The sequence below is a fragment of the Triturus cristatus genome, chromosome 3_1 (assembly GCF_964204655.1).
Source record: "Triturus cristatus chromosome 3_1, aTriCri1.1, whole genome shotgun sequence".
Lineage (NCBI taxonomy): Eukaryota > Metazoa > Chordata > Amphibia > Caudata > Salamandridae > Triturus > Triturus cristatus.
In genome coordinates this window covers 257,156,000-257,180,864 of record NC_140583.1, presented here as the reverse complement: position 1 = coordinate 257,180,864, position 24,865 = coordinate 257,156,000, and the positions used below count along the sequence as shown (strand labels likewise).

At 42.5% G+C, this 24,865-nt stretch overlaps 1 long non-coding RNA gene and 1 pseudogene across 5 annotated transcripts in view; one reads left to right on the top strand and one right to left on the bottom strand.

Annotated features, from left to right (window-relative positions):
* Positions 1-666: 666 nt before the first annotated feature.
* LOC146860056 (uncharacterized) overlaps positions 667-24,865 on the bottom strand; it is a 134,575-nt gene continuing 110,376 nt past the window's right edge. For 2 of the 5 annotated variants that reach the window (XR_014979084.1, XR_014979086.1), the window contains 5 exons: positions 17,340-17,447; positions 16,987-17,094; positions 16,495-16,679; positions 6,096-6,258; positions 667-1,716 (listed from right to left, as the gene is read on the bottom strand). This is a non-coding gene — a long non-coding RNA (uncharacterized LOC146860056). Of the gene's footprint in view, positions 1,717-6,095; positions 6,259-16,494; positions 16,680-16,986; positions 17,095-17,339; positions 17,448-24,396; positions 24,555-24,865 lie in introns of those variants that run through there. The other 3 variants (XR_014979085.1, XR_014979088.1, XR_014979087.1) reach the window with 3 other exon arrangements.
* On the top strand, positions 8,247-16,147 carry LOC146860057 (uncharacterized; annotated as a pseudogene).

Sequence of the window (24,865 nt, the reverse complement as noted above, 5' to 3'; positions counted from 1 at the left end):
GTCTAGTGGAGCAGCCTTTTGAACTTCTGAAGGCTAGATTTCGGTGTCTGGACAAGAGTGGTGGTGCACTACTCTACTCTCCCCAAAAAGTGTGCCAGATCATAGTCGTATGCTGCATGCTTCACACCCTGGCCTTGCGCAAAGAGATCCCCCTGACTCTGGACGATGATGAGAAGCAGATGCCCCCCCCGCTGCAAATCCACATATGCCCAGTGACGATGATAGTGGAGAATAGGAAGGTCTGAACGTGCGTCAACAACTCATCGCCAAATACTTCACTTGAGTGTAAGTAACCATTGAGCAACTATGACAGTTTGCTTTGCTATTAGTGCCGAAGCATATATGTGTTTGGATGCTGGCTGTTGTTGGCACACTGCTAAGGGCTAATGTGTGTGGCACAGTGTTTTGGTTTCCAGTTACCTCATGTCTATGTTGATGGTGTTGGTCAGCGTTATGTGGGATGAATCTTGTACGGTGTTGACTAGTGGTGTGTTGTTGCTGTAATATCATCATATGACAACTCAATGTCATCCTCTTGTGTCTTTCTAGGTTCCTCAGCCCCATCAATGTCTCCTCACAATCAAAGCTTGCTGTACATTGGAATCAGAGTTGACATTGTACATACTGTGATAAACATGGAACTGACAAAGGAATTGGTGTGTAAATAGTGTTTATTTTCTATTAGATTGTGTTAAATTTGAAGTGAATTAAAAGTTATTTGTGCATAGTGAGTGTATGAGTTGTCAGTGATGGTAACAGAGACAAATAGAGTAGTCACCACAATAATGGAATTACACAGTCCAACAAACCTCCTGCCTTCAACATGGCAATGTGGATTGTATGATCAACAAAGTCAATGTTCAGTGCAACACTGGTGCCATCATGGCTGGCTCAGCGACTTGACTTTGGTTGGTGCTTTGCCACGTGATTCTCCCGTGGTGTTTCTCGGACGTCCCCTTTTGCGTTTGGCAAGGGGGGCCTCTGCTGCAGGCTCAGAGGTGTCTGAGGCGTCATTGTCTTGCAGCTCACCCCTATCTGTGGCCGCAGCTGAGGTAGTGGAAGTATCAGCAGGCTGGCCACTGGAGGTGTGAGCCGTCATTTGAGCAGCATGTATGTCCCTCAGAACACCCACAAGCTGGCCCATGAGATCCTCAAGGTGTCCTACTTTTGTGTCCATGGACCTCTGCAGCAGGGGGAGCTCATGCAGTTCTTCTACAACCTGGCTCATATGTCCCTGGTTCTGTTAGTATGCACCAAGGACTCTTGTGACGGTGGCCAGAGATTTTGTCTCAGTGTCCTCATGTATTTGTACCCCAGTTGCCATCCCACCTGCCCTGCTAACACGGACCTGTGGTGTTGACTGTTTACGCACCCATACACTGTCCCCGGCATCCTCGGCTTGCGTGGTGGTCATGGTAATCACTGAGCCAGGGACAGTGTTGCAGGCAGCAGTGGTGATGGTGGAGGTGGCTGCACCACAGGTCGTTGTAGCAGGGGTCAGCGTAGTTGTTGTCGCTGCTGTGTTGGTAGTTGTGGTGATGATGGTGGGGACAATTAGGCCCTGAGATGGAGTTCACTCTGGCAGTCCTGAGGGGCCAGGTTGTTGCTCCTCATCTGAGAAACGTAGAGAATCAGCATCAGAGAGTTCACGTTCCGGGGAGGGAGACTGGCTCTGCTGGTTGATGGTGTTTTCGCCTGCTGTTGCTTGTGAATCTCCTGTTGATCAGAGGTAAGATTGTCAGTTAAGACCACTCCACAACCTTGGTGACACAGTTTTGGATGTTTCAGTTGATACGCCAAACATTTTACATTGTAATCACTTGGGATTGGTAAAAGATTATCAGCATCATGACATGATGTTGAGGTACAAGCATTACTTGTTATTAGTGTGACATGTAAGAACAACCATTTGACATGTACAGATAGGGTGTTTACAAGGACATGTCATCAACCGCCAACTTGGTGCACATCCACCTTGGTTTATGCTTGGATTTTGTTGACTTTTCTGAGAATCTGTTTCAGCTGAAACTTCCTGATGTCATCAGTTAAAATTTATTTCGAATCGTGTTGTTTTCTGTGTTTGACAGATTGACCATGCATGTGTTGTGTTCATATGAACCTTCATGCTTTGAAACAATAGCACTTACACATTGCAATGTGTGCTTTGCATGATTGGGCCCAGAATTTATTTAGCATGTGACTTTGTGATTCAAAGTGTATTTTATGTGACATTTACATGTGCTTCGCTGTGTGCGCACTGGATGTGACATTTGGATCTGTACAGAGTTGGCTAATAAGTAAGGGATGTGGTGGTCATATAGCTCCATGCATTTTGATAAGTATGACAAGGGCATGTGCTAATTACCTACCTGTTAGGCAGCACAGTGAAGGGAGATGGCTGCCACGGTAAATAGACATAATATCGAAAAAAAAATATCGAGTGGACAGAATATCGAGTTTTTAATATAGAATGGACAGAATATCGAATTGCCAAAATATAGTGGTGAAGAATATCGAAAAACAGGTAAGAAATATCGATTACAATAATATAGAAGTAAGTAATATCAACAGTCATAATATAGTTGTTAAAAATATCGAATTTTTTATAGTGTTTTAAGTGTTAGTATATGTGTTAAAAGTATGTATTAATATTGTAATGTATGTTAGAATATTTTTAAAGTAATTAATTTTATGTTATTTTATTTTTGTGTAATTCAATTCCGTAGCGGGTTGTGGGTTTATAGGGGAGTAGGGTGGGAAGTAATTTAATAATAGTACATTAAATAATAATTTATAGGAATTATTAATTATTTTTTATTTAATTTCGCGCTTTACTTCTGTAGCGGGTTGTGGGTTTATAGGGGAATAGGGTGGAAAGTAATTTAATTGTTATTAATTAATTTTTACCCCTACGCTATCCAATGCTTTCCCTATTATTGCACTCTCTGCAGTGGGAATAGTAATTTTTTCCTTCTCGCTATCCAACGCTTTCTGTACTGTTGCATTCTCTGGAGTGGGAATAGTAATTTTTACCCTCCCGCTATGCAACGCTTTCCCTACTGTTGCAGTCACTGGAGTGGGAATAGTAAATTTGACCCTCCCGCTATCCAACGCTTTCCCTACTGTTGCACTCTCTGGAGTGGGAATAGTAATTTTTACCCCTACGCTATCCAATGCTTTCCCTACTGTTGCACTCTCTGGAGTGGGAATAGTAATTTTTACCCCTACGCTATCCAACGCTTTCTCTACTGTTGCACTCACTGGAATGGGAATAGTAAATTTTACCCTCCCGCTATCCAACGCTTTCCCTACTGTTGCACTCTCTGGAGTGGGAATAGTAATTTTTACCCCTACGCTATCCAATGTTTTCCCTATTATTGCACTCTCTGGAGTGGGAATAGTAATTTTTACCCTCCCGCTATCCAACGCTTTCCCTACTATTGCACTTACTGGAGTGGTAATAGTAAATTTTACCCGCCCGCTATCCTACGCAGAAAATATTGAATATTTTTAATAAATATTACGTTAATATATATGTATTAATTTTTTTTTTACTTACATTAATTATTTATTAATTTTAATGTTATTTAAGTATTTTTAAGTATGTGTCAGTTAATTATATGTATTGTTTCATTAATTTTACATTACTTTTAAAACATTTAAAAAATTCGATATTTTGACTAACTATATTATTTACAACGATATTTTGGATTCTATATTTTTGTACTTTCCTGTTTGGAGATAGGGAGTCGATATTTTGGTATTCTATATTTTGGCATCAATATTTTTGTAAGTCTATATTTTTGTAGTCGATATTATGTCAGTGATCCGGCTGCCACATGGTTCTGGGTGGGGGGAGTGTTCCATCCTGCTCAGCTGTGAGACAAGAGTGCCTGATGGGAGTTGTAGTGCTGGCTACCTATCCGCAAACCCCCCTCCCTGTTGAGATGGCTACCTACATGTAAGGTGAAGCAGAGTAATAAAATGGCTGCCACATGGTTCTGGGTGGGGGGAGTGTTCCTTCCTGCTCAGGGGGGATGTAAGGGAGCATGAGAAGGCTACCTACCTGTAAAGTGAAGGAGAGCAATGAAATGGCTGCCACATGGTTCTGGGTGGGGGGAGTGTTCCATCCTGATCAGCTGTGAGACAAGAGTGCCTGATGGGAGTTGTAGTTCTGGCTACCTATCCACAAACCCCCCTCCCTGTTGAGATGACTACCTACCTGTAAGGGGAAGCAGAGCAATGAAATGGCTTCCACATGGTTCTAGGTCGAGGGAGTGTTCCATCCTGCTCAGCTTGGAGACAAGAGTGCCTGATGGGAGTTGTAGTGCTGGCTACCTATCCACAACGCCCCCTTCCTGTTCACATGGCTACCTATCTGTAAGGTGAAGCAGAGCAATGAAATGGCTGCCACATGGTTCTGGGTGGAGGGGAGTGTTCTATTCTGCTCAGCTGTGAGATAAGGGTGCCTGGTGGGAGTTGTAGTGCTGGCTATCTGTACACATACCCCCATGGAAATATTGCTAGCTACCTTTGAGGTGAATTAGAGGAAGGAAATGGTAGATATGTGAGACATGTGTTGGAAAGAGTGTGTTGTACATAAGTGCATTTTGGTGTAGAAAGTGTAGCTTTATACTTGTGCAAGACAGTACATGGCAGTGTGATGGGATACATTTGTTGGTACTTACCAGCCTCCACTCGCCCCCTGCTATTCCTTTGAGACTCTCTGGATGCAGTATGGCAAGTACCTTCTCCTCCCATTCAGTGAATGTTAGTGGTGGAATGGGAGGGCCACCGCCAGTCCTCTGAGCCGCCTCATGGTTCATGTTGGCACAGACCTTTACCCTGGTCTTGAGGTCATGCCACCTCTTCTTGATGTGACACTGTGTGAACAGGGTGGTTGCTACTGCATTGACTTTGTTGACTATCCTTTCCCACATTTGATTTTTTCTGACTAGTGGGGTCTGTTGGACCATGCTTTCAAACAAATGTGGTTCTACTCTAATTATCTTGTCTACCATCACTGACAACTCATTGTCTGTGAATTTAGGCATTTTGTTCTGTGACATGGTGTGATGGGCCCATAAGTGACAAGTGCAGTTAGGAAGGTGTTAGTGGAGATGTGTGAGTTGTGAGCTGGAAGTGTTGGTGTGCGTGGTTGTGATGGGTTGATGTGTGATGATTTGCCTCTCCTTTTAGCTGTGGTGTATAGCACTTCACTGCTGGAGTTGTGCAATGGATGATGGTCAGGGAAGGGGTTGGTTTTATACTCAGTTATGTGTATGTGGTATGCCTGTCAGGTGTGTTTTCCATGTTGACCTGGGATTTCATTGGTTTTCAATACCTTGAGGGTGTATCATTGGGGTGTGTCAGATGTGTGTGAGGACAGCAGAGAGAACAGGCACACTGGAGGCCTTGTTGTGTAGTTGTATTCGACTACCATTCAGCTTTTCGCGTGACGGCGGCGGTTGTAACGCCATGATCGTTCCGCCTGCTTTACCATCTCATCATAATTTCACTTGCGGTAATTCCGTGTGAGGATCGGGGTTTTTAGTGCTTTCTGCAGCATCTCCGTCCGCCGCGGTCAGATTTACAGTTTTTCCGGATATGGCGGACGGTGTATTGTGAAATCCGACCGCCACGTCCGGTCGGATTTTACATTCATTGCATCGTAATGTCACCGCCGGTTTTGCCGCGGAACGTGCAGGCATTTTTTTCCCAGAAGCACGGCGGTCAGCGGACTTTTCTGTCCGCCATCGTAATGACCCCCTAAGAAAATGCTTGGATCCGGTAAAAGTTGTTTTGTTCACCAAACTCATTTGCAATCCCACCCTGTCCGCATAGATAGAACACTTGCTGTATGCAGAGCATCAGCATTAAGTTGCGCTACATGCAACAAGTGTACTTTAGAAGCCACTAGGCTGTTCAACTGCAAGGATGAAGAACGGGGCAAGTGGGATGGGACCAAACTTGTATGACTTATTTTATCCTCTGTTATTAATGGGTATTTCATTTGTACTTGTAGCTCGTTGTGGTTGTATTCAAATCAATCAATCAATCAATCAATCATAGCACTTGTATAGCGCACTACTCACCCGGAAGGGTCTCAAGGCGCTTGGGGGTAGGGGTCCGCTACTGCTCGAACAGCCAGGTCTTGAGTTGTCTCCTAAAGGCGAGGTGGTCCTGGGTCAGCTGAAAGTGGATGGGGAGGGAGTTCCATGTCTTGGCCGCCATTATCACCTTCATTTACATCTATTTCTGTTAAAGGACCATCACAAAAGATGTGTAATGAGCATACATTTTAAATCAGATTATGTTAATCCCTTTATATGCAGTCAGAGGGAAACCTCAATATCTTGAAATGCAGCAATCTCATTTTGATAATATAATCATTTACTGGTCTATGCTCAATTGATCTTAACAATATACTGTCGGAGGGATTCTGCTACCTGAAGAATTCTAACCAGAGGGAATCGACTGGTGTACATATTCAATACCATACATTTTTAAACTGTGTACTTGTTGGTAGTGAAAACTTACAGAACTTGGGTAAATTAGTGAGTTTACACCTGAGCCATACCTTTTATTATAATGAAGGGTGGTAATTAAGACAATATTCAAACCAGTTACACAAGAAATTTAGAGTTTATAAAGCATCTGGCAGAAATGATTTTGTGAGACTATATAAAGGACTGATGTTCGAGATATTGAATGCTGATCTTCACATTCAAATATACACACAGTCAAAGGTTTCTATGACTTGCACTTTAGTTTTCAATCTTTTTCAGGATAGAAAGTTGGAGCTGGTTAGCTCCATCATTGGCTACTTCATTTTGAGAGAGATATACACTGACCAGTTATTTTATTACAAGATTATTCAGTCATTGCTTGTTGTTTAATAATAGCAGCCAATCAAAAAGAAACTACATTAACCACAAACATGTGAAAGAAAAACAACAAGATGACCTCACAATAGAAAAACCAATAGGATGTCAAGTTTACCAAATAATTATCCTGACTGAGAACAGCAAATGCTCTTTTCTTGGTGCTCTTTTATTCCTAATACTGTTAACTTAAGTGTTCTTGAATTATTTATGATTATTATTTTATATATGTTGCTGGTTCTTTGTTTGTACCTTTACTGAGTTTTCTGTGTTTGAGCATGTGCGCTCCTTTTCTCGATTTCCGTTAAGTTCGTTGGTCGTTCGCTTTTCCATTGCGATAACATTCCTGATTGTGGCGCAACTTGCGGACTGCTTGAGGTTCTTCCTTTGAGCCTGCCGCCTTCAGCGCTCTTTACCCTTGCGGCGTTCTCCGGCTGCTTTCGGTGTTCCTTGCCTTTGCTGGCTTTTCCCCCCTCAAGGCCACACCCCCCTTTCTCCATGCTGCTCCTCTCGTCAGCTGTGTCCTCCTTTCCGAGCAGGTCCGATTCTTCGCTTCGGCTGCCTCCTCCCTTCACTCGGCAACTCCCTGTTAGATGCCCCTTGCCTAAACCACTACCACTTTCCATTTTTGCTGCTATAGTATTAACCCATTATTTACTGTTTTTTTTTATTTATAATACATTTTCTCTGATTTATTTATTTTACATTCATTTCTTTGACATTTTATTTGGAAATTTTAATATGTCTGAGGAGGAAGATTCTCAAGCATTCAAGGATAACTTAAAATCCTTTATTAAAGATTCGGTGCAACAAGATGTTGTGGTTTCCATGCTGGATGTGTCCAAATCTTTAGAGTCATCCTTGTCAAAAATACTTTCTTCCTCTGAAATTACTTCTAAAATGGTAAGAAACGTGCAGCCACCTCTGGTGTTGCTAAAAAAGGTGTTTCACTGATTTCTGGTACTCCCACCTGAGAGGTTTCCTCTCCTTTAGTTGCTTCCCTCCTCAAAGACACTGATGATGACGATGATGAAGTCATCAATGATACTTTACATGGAAAGTCGGATCCTTCATCATATGGGCCTCCAGAAAAAAGGTGTAAAATTTCTCCATCTGACATTGGTGTCGTTGACCCCGTGTCTGACGATTTGGTTGATCAGCTTGGTGAACCCATGATTAATCCTTCCCTCATTCACCATCCCAACTCTACTGAATGGTTCCCTTCATAGCACGTGGCTGATTATGTTTCTTATTACCTATTGCCATGCCCTTGACAAGTCCTCTCGCAATAAATTAAAATCCGAATGTCCTCGTCCTTCCTTGCCCAACAGTGTCACTCCCACCCCTGTTATTGACCCGAATATGTTGATGTTTTTTACTAAATATGGCAAGGACCCTAAGAAGGGTGTTGACAGGGCCTGGTCTAATTCCCAGGATCGTGTTTTAGATTTGGTGGGTCCTCTCACCAGGATTTTAGATTTAGCTGAAGAAGCTAAGATTGGAGGCATGCAAGTGGATCCAGAAACTTTATCCAATTGGGCTGAAAGAGCTATCGGTATTCTCGGCAATGCCAATACCCATATCTCACACGAGCGAAGGGAGAGCCTTCTGTTAAAGATTGACCCAAAACTTAGCAGCCTGGCCACTAAGGAAGAGGGTTCTTTGGAGACTCTTTTATAAAAGAATTAGGAAAATATGTTTCTACTTTTGCCACAATAGACAAAGCCCAACGTTCTTTAAAGAAGAGTTTCTATCCTCTGGGGTTTGCCAGGGCCGGCAAAGGCAGGAGCTGCTTTGTTGGCCATTACAACACAAGAGGTCAATCACTTTTTAGAGGCTCCTTCGACCACCAATCCCAGATTGATGTCTACACTGGGTACAAACTCCAGTTCTATCCCCAACGCTCCAGTGATTTCCGTTCCAGGGGTTACAGGAATAAAGGAGACCAGTACTCAGGTAAGTCTTTTCATTTCTGGCCTTCCTCCCGTAGGAGGCAGTTTAGCGAATTTGCTAAACGCTTAGTTATCTCTAACTTCAGATCCCTGGGTGAGTCAGTCAGTGCAAGGTTACCTTATTGAGATCTATCAGCAACCGCTCCAATTCCATCGCCCTCTTCCTCTTCTTTTTCTCAACAATATTGCTCTAAATACAAGACAAGATTACCTACCTGTTAACCAAACAGGCCATAGAACAAACAGTCTTCGATACAACAGGTTTTCTCAGCACAGTCTTCTTAGTTCAGAAGCAAAAAAAAGAATTTCGCCTCGTCTTAAATTTAAAAGTCTTCAACAATTTCGTGGTCTATCATCACTACAAAATGCAGACCTTTCTCCATCTCAGAGACATTCTTCTTCAGGACGATTGGATGGTCAGATTAGATCTTCAAGATGCCTATCTTACTGTTCTGATTTATTCTTCTCCATTCTTCATTCTTCACCAAGATTCCTAAACCTGTGGTAGCCTTCATCAGAACGCAAGGGATACGATTTATTGTTTATCTCATTGACTTCTTGATTATGGCTCAAGACAAATAGATTTTGATAACTCACTGGGGGGCAGATTTATAAGCCCCTTGCGACACATTTACACCGCTGTTGCGTCACTTTTGTGACGCAGCGCCGGCGTAAACCATGCACCATGTTGCACCTTATTTACAACGTGACGCATCTAGGGAGATGCGTCACGTTGTAAAACCCTGCGCCACATTAAACCTGCGTCAGGTTTAATGTATGCAGGGTGGGCGTTCCTTCGGAAAAAGCCTTGGAAAAGTGACGCAGTGAAATCTACAAGATTTCACAGAGTCACTTTTCCGATGCTGCTGCGTCAAAACCCTGCGCCTGCTTGAAGCAGGCGTAAGGCGTGACGCAGCATGCTAGATATGGGCAGCCCCTGAGCATTGCTGGAGTTGCGTCACTCTTGTGACACGACTCCAGCAATGCGCTGCCCTTACGCCATCAGATGCATCACGCATCTGTTTATCCTTGCGCCATGATACGCCACATTGTAAATGCAGCGCATCTGTAGTGGCGCAAAGTAAAACTTGCATGACGCATCTTGCCTGGTGCATCCCTGCTGATATGCAGGGATGCGCCAGTCCTTGTAAATCTGTCCCTTAGAGTTTTGTCAGGACTTGTTTCTTCTATTCGGTTTTCTTATCAACAATCCAAAATCAGAATTGATTCCTTCCTGTCAACTCGAGTTTTTAGATTTTCTAATAGATACCACTCACTCTGTGCTGCAGTTAACGCTCCAAAAAGTGACTCTTATCAAAAAAGAGATTGGTCATGGTCTGGCTCCATTTCATTTTTCTCTCAGATAATTAGCCCGCCTGGTAGGTCTTTTGACCTCCTCAATTCAAGCTATTTTTCCGGGTCCCCTTCCCTATCCTACCTTTCGGAGATTAAAAATCCATCACATTCGCAAGGGTATCGCTTATTCAGATCCAATTTCTTTAGATCCAGAGTCCAAGGAAGAACTTCTCTGGTGACTGACACACTTAGATGCTTGGAACGAGAGAACGGTTTTCGCTGACGTCCCAGATCTTGTCTTAGAACCCAATGCAAGTCGGACGGGATGGGGCGCAAGATGCGGTCAGTTCTCGACTGGAGGAACATGGTCTCCTCTGGAATCATTCTTGCATATCAACAGTTTAAAGATGCTTGCTGGCTGCTTTGCCATCCAGGCCTTTACAAAAGACAAGGCAAAGTGTGCAATTCTGTTACGCATGGACAATCTAACAGCTGTCGATACATTAACTATCTTGGTGGAACAAAATACAAGGTTTTAGCTGATCTTGCCAAACGCCATTGGGAATATTGTCTTCACAGTCAAATATCAGTCAGAGCTGTCAACATCCCAGGCTATTTGAACGTAGTAGTAAATTGGTACTCCAGAAATCTACATGGCTCAAGCGATTGGCATCTGCATCCTTCAGTGTTCAATCGTTTTACTTCAATCTTTGGCACCATGTCGATAGATCTTTTTGCCTCCCATCTCAATACCCAACTTCCTGTCTTTTTCAGTTGGAGATCAGACCCCCAAACTCTTGCATCAGACGCCCTTCTTCAATCTTGGCATCCTTCGCTTTTCTATGCCTTTCCCCCTTCTTTCCAATTGCTCAAGTTCTGGCGCAAGGTCTCAGACAACACTCTTCTCTGGTCCTAATAACTCCCTTTTCGCAGGCCCAACTTTGGTTTCCGACTCTATTAGAACTCTCGTCGGACCTCCAAGTTTGGCTTCCTCACTTCCACAATCTCTTACTCAATCCCCAGGGCCTTCCACACAATATGATCCTTCAGGCATCCCTCTTTCTAGTTGCTATGAGGATTTCAAGATTTTCAAGGAGAACCCCTGGAATTTCGCAAGAAGCTATCCTGCTTATCCAACAATCTTGGGCCCCTGAAATGTCCAGACTCCACAAATCAGCTTGGTTGGCCTGGAATAACTGGAATTGAGATCCCATTTCAGCAGATGTGACTCTCGTGGTCAATTTTTTAGCCTCTCTTGCTTCCCAAGGTAAAGCCTACTGCACTATCAATACATATAGTTCAGCCATTTCTGCTGAACACATCCGTGTTGATGGAAGACTCATCGGAGAACACCCTTTGGTTTGTCATCTGTTAAAGGGAGTATAATCTGTAAATCCTCCTCTACCTAAGTACAGAACATTATGGTACGCCATTTTGGTTTTGAATTTGTTTATTACATGGCAAGACAATGTGTTCCTCTCTCTAAAATAGTTATTTGCAAAATGAACAATGTTATTGTGTTTAATGTCTCTGAAATGTGTTTCGGATGTTAGAGCTTTGGATGTGTCTTCTTTTCAATATTCTCCTCATGGTGATACTTTTCAGGTTCATAGACGTACAAAGACTAATTTATTTACTGTTCATTATCCCTTTTCCCCTTCATAGCCTAAATTATTGGTTGGAAATTGCCTAAAAACATGCATTTCACCAACTGCAGATTTGAGGCCCTCCTCTTCTTCTCAGTTATTAATTTCTTCTCAAAAACCCCATAAGCCCGTTTCCTCCCTCTCTTTAGCCCGTTGGGTTAAATGGATCATGTCCTCGCCTGGGATTGATATTTCTTCCGTTGGTGCCCATTCGCCCAGAGGAGCAATGGCTTCTCATGCCTTCTGGGCCGGTGCAGGTTTGCACAACATCCTCAAATCTGCAGATTGGTGTAACGTTCATACATTCAAAACATTTTATTGTAAACCTATTGCTCATGTATCTGATTCTGTTGTTGCATTGCTTTCAACAAGCATCATATGAGCCTCAAGTCTTGTAATAAAATTGATATTTTCCTACCCTTGGTGTAAGAAAGGCTAGATTTTATTAAAGACATGGAGGCGAGTATTATCCCACCGCTAGTTTTAACTCATCCTGTTTGTTTTTCTGCAGTTACAGCGTCCTCTACTGGTGCTTCCTTCTCCACATGATCCTTCTGGATTTTCATCTTCAATGGTTTTGGGGTCGTTTTCACATGAATTACTTGACTGCTCCCATGGATTCCATTTTAGGATTCAGAAAAGTTTTTCCAACTCCTAAAATGGGATTCTGAATGAATACCAATTCTATATCTGAAAGGGGCATGTTAGAGGTGTCCCTTCCAAATATCAAATAGGAATCTGAAATCTGGTCTCAAAGTATTGAAATTTTACGAACACCTCAAAGGAGGTTTTAATGCATTCACCAAAAAGAAGGCTACCTGTTGTGGACCCTTTCCATTTGTGAATGTATTAGTTGAAGAGTAGACCACTGCTAACTGTTAAACTTTAAACAAAGGAAAACTTTTTTTTTAAATGCAGTCCTGTTTCTTTTAAGGAAGTGGGCTGTATTTAAAAAAAAAAAAAATTGGCCTTATTGAAAAGCATTTACACACATGATAGGCTGCGGACTTCAGCAAGCCACTATTCCTGTGATGGCCTCGAATCGTAGGGAGTCGTAATTTGCGACCTATCTTAATAATATTCATGAGGTCGGTCAGATTACATCTCATTGTGATTCAGAATTTTAAAAAGTGACCTATTCATTCAGAAGTCGGTTCTTAAAATATATTACTGGTTGCAAAAATGCTGATCACCAAGTGAGACCAATATTTGGTAACCAGTAAATAGTACTGGCTCCTATTCTTTGGTTGTCTACAATATTTCTTTACAGCTGGTTAATAGCAAGAAAAGTTTAGTATTGGAATTTAAAGCAGATTTAGGAGAAGCACATATACAAATGCTATGTGGACTTCAATGCACTGATTCTTGAAAATTAGCCTAATTTATTAAATAATATTTCTTAAACTGAGCAAGGGTATAATATTCAACCAGCTTTTTCTAATGACTTTAAAGCTTGTATGATAGTCAGCAAGTTTTTAAATGATAGAGTCTCAATAGGAGAAATTATGGTCATTCTTCAGCTTGGTTTATACACAGTTCTCAAGAATCAGGCCAAATAGACGTCTTGATTATACCTCTGTAGATTGTGAACACTTCCACTTGATCAATGTTTTTATATTATTGTCACTCTTGTCTTTTGGCAAACTTGCAAGCTTGCAAACTTGCAAGATGGCAAACTATGGTCTTCGCTGACACAGAGACTCTATTATGCTACTTGGGTAATGGATTTGGGCAAATCTGGAGCAAGCATAGCTGTTGAAAATGCTTAAAAGAACATATGTCTGATTGCTCTAGCCCTATTTGATTTTTACTTAGCAGATCTGCCATTTCAATTTAATTTTCGGCAAACTTAGGGCGCTTTAAACTCACTCTCATTGCAAGTGTATGCTAACGACCTAGTACTAATCAATAAAACCCCACTTGTTTGGGCCTTCAGAAATTTCTTAAAAGTTTGGCAATTTCCAATGCAGCTAATCTGCTTGTGATGAAATTCTCAAAAATTCAATATTGAAATTCTTCAGAAAACAGTGTAGCTACCAGAAGTATCTTCTGGAGGTACAAACTGAACAGGTGAAAACAGACATGCTTGAGGATGATGCTTGTACCTACTTTAAATTTAGGACTTAATCTCATTTTAGAGACTCAGAAGGAACAAATGATTATCTCACGTTTGAACCTAAACAACTTTAAGGTTGGTCAATCATGTCAACCTCAGAGCTTTCAACTTTAAAATTAACATAATTGTCATGTATAGCCCAGCTGGATAGTTGGGCTAAACTGATGAGCGATTAAATTGTATTGAACAAAGCTCCCTGTGGCACTTATAAAATCTGTGCAATGGTGATCCACAACCACTGCTGAGATTATAGCTGTGTAAAACATCCCATAACCTACTAGCAGCTAAGTCACCTGCACTTTACAGGTTTAGATTGAAAATCCATTGCAGGACTTCTTTGATCAGATATTAGTAGGACATCAGTTCATTACAAGGACAGAATTGGTGTACAGAGCCTTATTTATGACGACCTTGTGACAGTTTTGCGCCGCTGTTGCTTCGCTTTTCGGAATGCAGCGGCGGCGTAAACAATGTGCCACGTTGCGCCATATTTACAAGGTGATGCAGCTAGCCAGAGGCATCACCTTGTAGAGCCCTGCACCACATTTTACCTGCGTCAGGTAAAATGGAAGAGGAAGAGGTGTGGCACAGCAGCCAGGATGCCTGACTCCTGACCATGGGGTTCACAGTTAGATACCCGGTGGCAGGTTAGCCCAACACCATGTGACTCTAGACAATAGCTTGCTTAATCTTCCAGACAGCCCCCAGTGCCAGGACACCTCTCCAGAGGTAGCTGTGCGCTTTACAAATGCTTGTATTTTTATTTCATTTCATGTATGCAGGGTGGGTGTTCCCATGTAATAAAGGTTTGTAGAAGTGTCACAGTGAAATCTTATAGATTTCACTGCAACACTTCTAGGATGCCACTGCATCAAAACCTTACACCTGCCTCACAACAGAAATATATGAAACTTTAGGAGTGGGGTATAAGGTGCAAATCCCTAGTTGTGATAATTTTTTTCAAAAGATTATTTTTAATATTTTTATTCACAGTTGGTTTTTGTATCCTTTGTGTATTTATTTTCTTTTTTACAATCTTTTTGACATTCTCTGGATTCTCTATGCACGACCTGATGGGTTATAAGGTAACTTTTTTCAAGTACATCACCATTTTTTTAAACATATTTTTATCTAGGTTATTAGGAGGAGTCTACATGTGTATATATATTTCCTATTTTATAAAAAAAAATCTTACATTTGAGATATTGCTCTGGATGTACCCCTTGTTTTCCTGGTCTTTATGTTCTAGCACCCCGAAGAATGTGTCACCAGGTGTGACCAGGTTTGTGGGTCATTACCGAAACGCGTGTCGGCGCATTAGCAGGAAACATGATGCGAGGATTATGATATTCGCCTGATGATATATATAATTGCAATGCTATGATAACCTATGAATGGCATCAATGCATATGTAATAACTGAGAGATAAACAACTTCTCTTTCTTTTTATGTGGAGTGAAGAGTTCTTTTTCACTCTTAAGGCCCTTTGTTATTTGTCATATGTCTTGCTCTCCTGTGGGTTTTGTTATATTGATTGTGTTTTAGACAGTGAATGATTGAGGTGTGTGTGCTATAAGAAATGAGTTGAGTGTTCAGGAGGTATGCAGTTTGTTCTCCCAGAGCAAGTATATAACTCTTTTTAAATCCTTTGGTGTATATGTTTCTGGGATATTTGGCGATTTGATGCCAACGTGTATATATATTTATATGAACCTACATTAATATGAGTATGATTACAACCGGAATGATGCTGACGACTGATGCTCTTCATTCTGTATCTAAAATATGGATCATATTTAGGTGTGGGTGGGTATATTGGGCCAGTGTGGGTTGTTGCTAAGGTAATAGAAGATCATGCAGTGAGGCAGTGCTTTCACCACATCCACCCCACCAAGTATGTGATAGATTGATTTTGTAAATTTAGCCACACCTCAATAAATCACACAGCCTGGGGGGGGAGGGTTAGGGGTTTGATGAATGGATGGGTAAGGAGATTCGGGGAAAGGTTCAATAAAGACAAACCGTACATAAGAACAGAATTTATCTGGGCAATGAGCAGCATATAATTGTCATCAATCAGTTGTGGAAGAAAACAAAGGAATGAGTATGAACCTGTACAGTTAAATGCAAGCACTCCTTCTGCCCCCAAAACCTAAGTTATCAGATATCTGAATGTTCTATCTTCTAGGTTGGAAAAAATTAAATTATGGAGGAGAGAACCCACCCACCCAGTTCTCCAAATATGATTGTTAAAAGGACAATTATACTGTATTATATAATTAGGTGGTGCATTTGCGTTCTCATCGGGAATTTCCATCATTCTTGGGTGCCTGTCTGGACTGGTCTGGTAGGTGAGCATGAGTGTGGAGCTCATCTTTGCCCTTTCGTTTGTGCAGGAGACTAGAAGGCCTGTGGATTGTAAAACTGAAACTGTTTTCTAGAGTCAAGGAGGACAGAAGGGAGGTAAGCTTCAAAAGGAGTATATCATAAAGACTCAGAGCTAAAAAAACAAGATAGGGACTCAGGTTCACTTTTGCCTCCAGTGCAACACACACACACACACACACACACACAAGGCAGCATTTCACAAATCAACTCACCTCTCTCCATTCTACATAGCTGAGTGCTAGGCCTCAAAGTCATGGTTTCTCTTTGAATTCGATAACTTCTTGCTTCTAGCAATTGATGAGGTAGTCCCACCATGAGTGCTTCCATCCTCCTCTTGACTCTGAGTAAATATGTCCCGGGCATGATCCGAGCAAGATAAACGTGTAGTACTCTGCTGCTGAAGAACAAGTTGAGAAACAGAATTACAGTATTTTGTATAGGTTTTTGCTTGTTAACTAACATGATTGTCTGGACTCTGAAGAGCCAGAAAAAAGGAGATGACCCTGCACCTAAATCTGGCTAAGTATGAAATGGCAAATCACCTACAGGAAAAAATGATCGCCGATCATTCAGGCCCCTAACATTGCAAATCATCTAAAGCAAGTTCCCAAATTACAGTTCAAAACCCTCCCTCACTGTTTGCCACCACATGAATCATCAATCATCACTCACAATTATCAGTAATCACTTGGTGCGATGGTTACCTGTTCCAATCCAAGTACCATTGTAGGCACACTATCTCTCCTTTGATGCAAGCAACAGACTGGAATTTGGCTGTCTAGTAAATCAAATGACTGTGTGGGGCAGCCCTCCTAGGTGATGAAAAAACAAAAGGCTCATAGAAGTGGCCCATACATGTTAATTTTCACTAAGGAAGTTTGTAAAGTCAAATCACCTACAGGAAAATATAATCGCCGATCATTCAGGCCCCAAACATTGCAAATCATCTCAAGAAAGTTCCCAAATTACAGTTCAACACCCTCCCTCACTGTCAGCCACCACATGAATTATCAATCATCACTCACATTCATCAGTAATCACTTGGTTCAATGGTTACCTGTTCCAATCCACGTCTCGTTGTAGGTAGACTATCTCCCCTTTGATACAAGCAAGAAATTGGAATTTGGCCGTCTTGTAAATCAAATGACTGTCTGGGGTAGCCCTCCTAGGTAATGAAAAAACAAAAGCATCATAGAAGTGGACCATACAGGATCATTTTCACTACATAAGTTTGTAAAGGCAAATCACCTATAGGAAAAAATTATCGCCGATCATTCAGGCCCCAAACATTGCAAATCATCTCAAGCAAGCTACCAAATTACAGTTCAACACCCTCCCTCACTGTCAGCCACCACATTAATCAGCAACCATCACTCACAATCACTCACTAACTGTGGCAATAGCTGTAGTTAGCTCTTCCAATCCAAGCACAGGAAGGTTAGGTAGTAGGTACACAATTCATTTTTGACGCAGGCAACACATTGGAATTTGGTATTGGCACTCTTGTAAATCAACGATCCTCTGGGGCAGCCTTGCTAAGTGATGCAAAAAAATGAATAGGAATGCAAAGAAGGCAGACATTGTCTCCAATGTCATGAAGTAATTGCGGAGGCTTCTCCAATGCACACTGGTCCAACTGCAATCCAGCAATATATATGTTACAAACAAAATGGAGGGGGCAGCATAAATCTGACACAAAAATAATAATGTTCTATTAGCTACTTTTTTTCTGAGGATAGATAGAAGTTCAACAAGAAATTATTAAAAAGTTCTATGGAGGTGCGTCTTTCCATACCAATACATCAATGGTTTTTGATCCACATAGACCTCTTTTGGATCATCCAGATACTCCTGGAACATCATGTGGATGGTTATAGGTGCTGTCACTTGCTCAGCATCTTTTCCTATTGCCTCTGCTCTGGACTTGAGCCCTGCCGATTGAGTCCATCAACAACGCCTCTCCTTACTCCAAAGTCTGCTCCTTTTCGTCAACCCTGATGCCCTCGCGGTACTGTGCTTGTACACGCGTACAGCCTTCATTCTACTGACCCCCGCCCTCCCTTAGTACTGTGACTACGTCCCCCCTACGACCCTACCTGATGGAACTCTGCTCTCTTGGTTTTGTGTGATCATGCCTTTATTTGTGATCGCTGCTGTCTCCTCCCTTTGGACTCCCAGCTCTATTCTACACTGCTCTCAATAGAACTTTGACATTACCCCCTGAATGTCGGAATCTTCAACTGGTCAAATGGTGGAATCTTCAACTGTTTAGACTTACCGCGGAGCCAGAATAACCTTTGGCTGATACCCAGTGGGGCTATCATACATAGCTATAGAGGAGTTGGCTCTGGGATTCAACCCCTCAGGCAGCACCTATCCAGCCGGACATCGGACATTGTTTTTTCCTCGTCTCCCCTTTGTGTTCCCCTCCCTCCCCCGCATCAAGGGGCATGATCACCTTGTGGCTCCTTTTCCTCCCTCTGCCTCTACTGTCCCTTACTGTTCTTCACCCCATGCCCTTTCTGCTGTTTCCTGATATGCTGTCAATCCCCTTTACTGTTCCCCCTCTTTCCCTCCTTAATCCAACGGTTTAGCTTTTCTATGTCATGGATGGAATGAACTTGCAACGATTGCAACTGTAACTGACTTAATGCTGTAACATTGTTTTAATCCTCATGTAAAGCGCTCTGATACCTCCGGGTCTAGCCAGCACTATATAAAATCAATAAATAAATAAATAAATGTTAAGGTTGGTTCAGGTCGTTCTGTTGCTGTTGTTGCCCGTTTTCTGGTTGATGGTATTACTGGATGCTTTGAGAAAAGACTACCCTCACTGGAAGTTAACGGCTGCACCCCAGAACAGTAGGGTGGGATTCTAAGTTCCAGACATTCTTCTTCTAGGTCTCTAGCGTGCTCAAGAATTCATCTCCAAGATTTTGAAACATCCCCTTCAGAAAAAACAAAACAAAAGTGGGCAGAATTCATGGTACCGAGGATCAAGTAGTGTGGCACAGATGTACTGTTTGGATGAGATGATGTCATGTTGCAGCCTTGTAATACAAGCCACGCAAAGGATTAAGATCTCAACAAAGGCATACACTTTTGTGTTTTTGTTCAGACCTGTGGGGGCGAACCTTTCAGACACCTTCTTTACCTGGTCCTGTTGCAAAAGCAACAACGGGATAGCTTGGCCCATCGTACTGTCCCCCTTGCTAACTTCCTGTGTGAAAACCTCAAAAGGGAGTAGCATCTGTGTCAGGCATTGGACTAGGACCCATTTGTCCGCCTTCATGGTCATAGCTTTTCTAACTGCATACCAACTTCTTTGAATGACATTGTCATTGATATGTTTGTACTGCTCAAACAGACACTACATCATGTAATTGGTTGCGTTCCAACGTGTTGGCACCTCTTGTATCAGAGCTTTAACTGGTGCTCTGTTAGCACACAGAGTAATCTACAACTGCTTCCGGGCTTTGAAAGAATAGCTGAAATGAGTGCAGATTCTTCTGCAGGTGATCAGTATGTTGCTGACTATATCTTCTTTTTTTAGAAAGTCTTGTACCACCATGTTGATGGGCAAAACACAAGACCCTGACCCTGAAATAGCCACCATCTGACATGGCCTGGCCTAGACTATGTTACTGCCATTGTATGTGGCAACAAATCCAGTTCTGAGACCTCTGGGTCACAGCCATTCATACATCATGCTGTTAAATTCGTCCAAGATGTTTACAGCTGTGATATCTCCATGGCAAACATGGGCACTATTGCATGCCGCTGAACGCTCTTAAAACTTTCTTCAGGGCCAAGACCTGCAGATATCTTTTACTTTACCCCACAAAGGATATCCAGGGCCTCATTTACAAGAAAATGATGCATCTCTGTGTTAAAGCAGCGATACGTAGGTTTACTTGCGCCTGCATGAGAAACACTTGAGTCACCATAGATGCGCCGTATTTACACAATGACACACCATGGAGTAGGGTTTTTTTTAGGCAATGTTGGAGTTGGTGGGAAAAGCAACGGAACCCCAGCAATGCATCTGTTTTCACTGACGCATCGTCTATTGAATGGGGACCAATGTGTTCAAGCGTGAAAAGGTGACAAAGTCACCCTGCACTCAAACAATCTGAGTATAGCAGGCGGTGGGATTGTGATGCATTGGCAAAGCAGCGACCCGAAATAATTTTTAAAAAGTGGTGAGTAGCACTGTGGCAGCATTACGGTAAGTGTTTCCGACGGAATGCCTACCTAGGATAAATTAAAATCTAACTAGGCGCAGCTTATTCTGATTCTGGAACCTAACAAAACAGTGACACACCTGCATCCATGTAAATATAGAGCAAATGAAGCGCAGCCATTGCATCAAAAAAAGTGACACAATGGCTGCTCAATGGGCTTGTAAATAAGCCCCCCAGTGTGCAGTGATGCACATGTAATCAGTCGCCTAGTCCACATGTCTGTTGTAAGGTGGATAGTGTGAAGAATGCTTTGCTGCAAAGCTTATCCAACCAATTGCAGCACATTGTGATGCAGCACTGGAAATGGACCTTTGGCAAAATAGGTCTGACTTGAAACCTTCCATTTTGGGCAGTTAGCTGCCACAAATTATAAGAAACCTGCTCCTTCCACAAAAGAAAAAAGGAGGAGGTCCAGCACTAACGTTTTTACCAGCTTTCCATTGCACAAACGTGCTGTTGGGTGGCTGCGGTCATAGGGCCACTCCTGCCTGAACATGCCCATAATAGTAGCCTGTATCTTTTTTTCTTCTTTTCTGGGGCCACTGATGGCAGGCGACTCTTGAGAAGTAGGTGGTGGTAGGCTCAGTGCGTGTCGTATTGGGGCAGTCATTATATGTAGTGGTGTCTCCAGCTGAGATTGAGTCTTGTGCCACTGTGAAGTCGTTGAGGTGGGGGATTCTGCTGGTGCACTGCTGGGGACAGGCCTGCTTTGCGTGAGGATGTCACCCTCTTCTTCCTCATCATCATCACCTCCCACAGTGATTGCACTTGTTGCTGATGTTCTCCATCTCTCCTCCTTACCTTCACCACCACGAACACGTTCGAAAAAAGTTTTAAGGTGCTCTTCCCACTTGATTGCCTAGTGTTTTTTCATATGGGTCATTTTGGCCTCCAGTACCATAATGTGTACCAGGCTTACCTCGACGAACATTCGTATGGCAAATTGTACATAGTGCAATGTGCTCCCCCTCTTTGTTAACTGTAAAAAACGTCCCAAACTGGAGAGGAGTTATTTTTTACTGTGCCACTAACAAAGCCTGAAGAAGAACTGGAGACAGGTGGCCGTGTCGTCGATTGCCTCGCTGCTGTGCATACTTCTACTGAGATCGGGGTTACTAGCGCAGGTGATCTCTGCCGTGGCATTGCAAATGCATGGGAGTTGTCGGTGCTACCTGTGCCACATCCATTCGAGCAGGTTGAATAGCAATGTTGGACTCCTCTTCGTCATCTTCCACAATGACTGTTGTGTCTTCGTCATCATCCTCTTCCATATGTCTAAGGCCTACAGGAACTTTACTTTTCCCTTGACTCTCCTGGCGTCTCCATGTCCCTATCGTCATCATCAGAAGTAGTGCTTGGAGAAAATGGTAGAGTTGTGCCCTTCCTTTTCCTTGCTGGAGATCTGGGAGCCAATGATTCTAAAAGAGGAGGCTCATGCTCGGAAGGAATCCCAACCTTCTGTTCTGCTCCAACATCAGGGAGATGTACTATTGCTGGTTGCAGCTGCTGTCGACTTTGCTCTGTTTCCTGAAAGGATTGGCTACTACTTTGTGAAAGGGGCACATCAAATTCACTGTCACTTCTTGTCGGTGTCGCCATGATTGCAGTGCCCTCCTCACTGTCAGACATGGTCTTCTTGGGCTTAGGTTGGGGAGTGCTTCTCTCAGCTTGCTCCTCCAGGCCGATGTGGCAGACACACAACGTGGTGGTCTAAAAAAGGTTTGGGGTGACATGCCGCTGGTGGGAAGCTGCTTCTTCTCTCTGACCACTTTCTTGGAAGCATCTTTCTCTGGGGCAATCTTAAAGCTCTCAGTTGGCAGTTTAACAAAGCTGCACAAGCAGAAGAGATTGGAGTACTGACGTGTGACTGCACAGGCCTTCTGTTCGGCAGTACAGTGGGTAATGTATCTTCTCATGTGCACCAAAAAGTAAACAAGCAAAAAAATATTTTGTGTGAAAAGTGGCATTGTTGCAGTTTGAATTAGTACAGACAAAGGCAATATTAGTGTGGTTGTTTACTTAGGTAATAATAACCACTTTAAAGTCAAACCACACCACCATACTATAAAATGTAAATCCCCATCAGAATAACACACAATAAACAGAATGATAGAGCTTTTTTTATGCCCATACATTCTAAAGGAGACACCTGTGGCACTCAGGGAATTGCATGGGTAAATGGAATAGTAATCATTTAAAAAATGGAGGTTACGCTTTTGTCAAGCAACGTGGTCCAGAGGAAAATGAAATAATCATCATTACACAAATGAATGATGCTGATGTGCCTAAAGTGCACCGCAGCCAGGGTGTCCAGGAGGAAATGGAATGGTATGCCTAAAAAAACCTGAATGCTGTTGTGCGGCTGTGCGCCTTTGGTGGATGGATGTATAATGGATCAACCGAGGCAAAATGGAAAAAAACATTTAATTAAAAAGTAAGGGCTAAAATGTAAAACAAAATTATTCTAATTCAAATTAAAACATTTAAAAAAAAATATTAAAATAAAATACATTTCAATAAGTGAAATAAAATAATTAAAGAAAGAAGAAAAAAATGGAAAAAATAAATAAAAATTATAGTTAAAAAACAAAAACAATTGATTGTGCTTATATGGGAGGATAAGAAACCTATTGGAGGTGTAAAATTTTAAAAAAAAAATACATATAATATAGAAGCACTGTTCATCAAAATCATATTCTAATTATACATACAACAATGATCCTCAAGCGTATTATTAAACTGATATCTCACCCAACCGTGCCAGTCTATGGCAAAGGCACACTGGCTGGATGCACAAAATGGCTGCCAGCCTGTGCCACATGGTCGAACAACAACACTGAGCAAGGAGGCATTGGGAACTAAGAAGACATGTAGGTCTATGGCAAAAGCACACTGGCTGGTTATGCAGAATGAACGCCAGCCACATGGCCAAACAACAATCAGCAAAGAGGCATGGCCACAACAAAGAACACATGCAGACCTATGGTAAAGCACACTGGTGGCTACACAAAATGGCCGCAGGCCACATGGTCAAACAACAACAACCAGCAAGGAGGCATGGCCGCAACAAAGATTGCATGCGGGCCCTCTGGCAAAAAACACACTGGCTCCCTACACAAAATGGCCACCAGCCACGTGGTTGAACAACAAGCCGGAGTCATGGAAAACAAAGAACATATATAGACCTATGGACACTGACTATACAAAAAATGGCCTCTGGCCACATGGCATGGGGAACAAATGGTGGCCTATGGTAAACACACTCATACACTGGCCAGAAAAAGAAGGCATTGTAACACAGAAGAAAATAAAATTAATTCAGCAATGCAAAAATGAAAATTAACTGGGCTAGAATTTTTAACAATAACATACATTGTCCAAAGGCATCAAATAGATTCCCCCACCTATACACTGTTTGCAGAAAAAACATTGAAATACCTCCAAAAAACACATTTTGTCATTTAATCCAATGCCATCCATGGCCTAAATGATGTTTCAATTCAACAGATACCACAGAAACAGTTGTTTCATGCACTCATGACTAGTAATGTGCCTACTGACTGGAAGGCCCATTGTCAGACTAGGCCGCTTAGCGAATGAATAGAATATTGCACATTTATACTGAGAAAATGCACTAAACTGTGCAATATTTTTCCTTTACAAATGAAGAAAAATATCATGCAAAAATATAAATTGGCCCCTTGTGAAACTGCCGGCCACCCACCACAATCAATTTAAAAAATCGATTCAAAGTACAAATAGATCCTGGTGCATGGCCCCAATCAAACAACAACACCTTTATACAGGGGGTCGCACAGAGTCTAGGAGGGGGTTGTAATTTTAAATAAAAAATAAATGAACTTAACTTACCTTTGTCAGCCTGGTCCGGTCCTGCTTCGTACTGCGTGTCTCTGCTCCTGACACGAAGCAGGCAGCCTCCCTCCCCTGCTCTAAGCCAATTACAACGCTGTAATCGCAGTGATTGGCACTGCTGGGACGCCGAACACACAGGCATACATGGGGAGGTGAATTTCTCCATGCAGGCTGCATGCAGCCTACATGGAGAAAACGCAGAGTGCGGATGACTGGTTTTGTAGGCCCTCGGGCCGACCAAACTGTCAGCGCACTCAGAGTGGCAAAGCCACTCCTCTCCTGCCCTACAGCAGGACCGCCCACCCGCCCGCCCCCAACCAAACCCTTCTACTTTCTCACAGTGCGAAAAGCAGAAACATAAAATGGTATTTATAATACCATTTTATGTTTCTGCTTCTCGCACTGTAAAAAAAGCAGTGGGGCGACGCTCCTCCGCCCACGTGGAGGAGCCGCCCCTGGCTATGAG